The sequence below is a fragment of the Arachis hypogaea genome, chromosome 14 (genome assembly GCF_003086295.3).
Source record: "Arachis hypogaea cultivar Tifrunner chromosome 14, arahy.Tifrunner.gnm2.J5K5, whole genome shotgun sequence".
NCBI classification, from domain to species: domain Eukaryota; kingdom Viridiplantae; phylum Streptophyta; class Magnoliopsida; order Fabales; family Fabaceae; genus Arachis; species Arachis hypogaea.
Window position 1 is genome coordinate 104878409 of NC_092049.1, and position 1589 is coordinate 104879997.

The window sequence follows — 1589 nt, forward strand, 5'->3', positions numbered from 1 at the left end:
TGCCTCTGTCCCAATACTACACCAATAGCATGATCACTGGCATCACACATTAGCTCAAATGGTAACGTCCAGTCTGGTGCAGAAATGACTGGTGCTGTGACCAGCTTAGCTTTCAGCGTTTCAAACGCCTGCAGGCACTCTGTGTCAAACACAAATGGCGTGTCAGCAGCTAGCAGATTGCTTAGAGGTTTTGCGATTTTTGAAAAATCCTTTATAAACCTCCTATAGAATCCTGCATGCCCCAGAAAGCTTCTGATTGCCTTAACGTTGGCAGGTGGTGGTAATTTTTCAATTACCTCTATTTTTGCTTGATCCACCTCTATTCCCTTGTTTGAGATTTTATGCCCAAGAACAATTCCTTCAGTCACCATGAAGTGAGACTTTTCCCAGTTTAAGACTAGGTTAGTCTCTTGGCATCTTTTCAGAACAAGTTTCAGGTGATCAAGACAGGAGCTGAATGAGTCTCCATATACTGAGAAGTCATCCATGAAGACTTCCAGAAATTTTTCCACCATATCAGAGAAAATAGAGAGCATGCATCTCTAGAAGGTTGCATGCGCATTACATAGCCCAAATGGCATCCTTCTATAAGCAAACACTCCGGATGGACATGTGAATGCTGTTTTCTCTTGATCCTGGGGATCTACTGCAATCTGGTTATAGCCTGAGTAGCCATCCAAAAAGCAGTAATAATCATGACCTGCTAGTCTTTCTAGCATCTGGTCTATGAATGGTAAAGGAAAATGATCCTTTCTGGTGGCTGTATTGAGCCTTCTGTAGTCAATACACATGCGCCACCCTGTAACTGTTCTTGTAGGAACCAGTTCATTTTTTTCATTATGAATCACTGTCATGCCTCCCTTTTTTGGGATGACTTGAACAGGGCTCACCCAGGAGCTATCAGAAATAGGATAAATAATCCCAGCCTCCAGTAATTTGGTGACCTCTTTCTGCACCAGTTCCTTCATGGCTGGATTTAACCGCCTCTGTGGTTGAACCACTGGTTTGGCATTATCCTCCAATAGGATTTTGTGCATGCATCTAGCTGGGCTTATGCCCTTAAGGTCACCTATGGACCACCCAAGAGCTGTCTTGTGTGTCCTTAGCACTTGAATAAGTGCTTCCTCTTCCTGTGAATTTAAAGCAGAGCTTATGATCACTGGAAAAGTGTCACCTTCTCCCAAAAATGCATATTTCAAGGATGGTGGTAGTGGCTTGAGCTCGGGTTTAGGAGGTTTTTCCTCTTTCAGAAGAAAGTTCAGAGGCTCTTTCATGTCCCCTGAATCATCCAAATCAGGCTGAACATCTTTAAAGATGTCTTCCAACTCTGATTCGAGACTCTCAGCCATGTTGATCTCTTCTACCAAAGAGTCAATAAGATCAACTTTCATGCAGTCTGTTGATGTGTCTGGATGCTGCATGGCTTTGACAGCGTTCAACTTGAACTCATCATCGTTGACTCTCAGGGTTATTTCCCCCTATTGGACGTCAATGAGGGATCGTCCAGTTGCTAGGAAGGGTCTTCCTAGAATGAGAGTAGCACTCTTGTGCTCCTCCATTTCCAGCACAACAAAGTCAGTGGGAAAGGC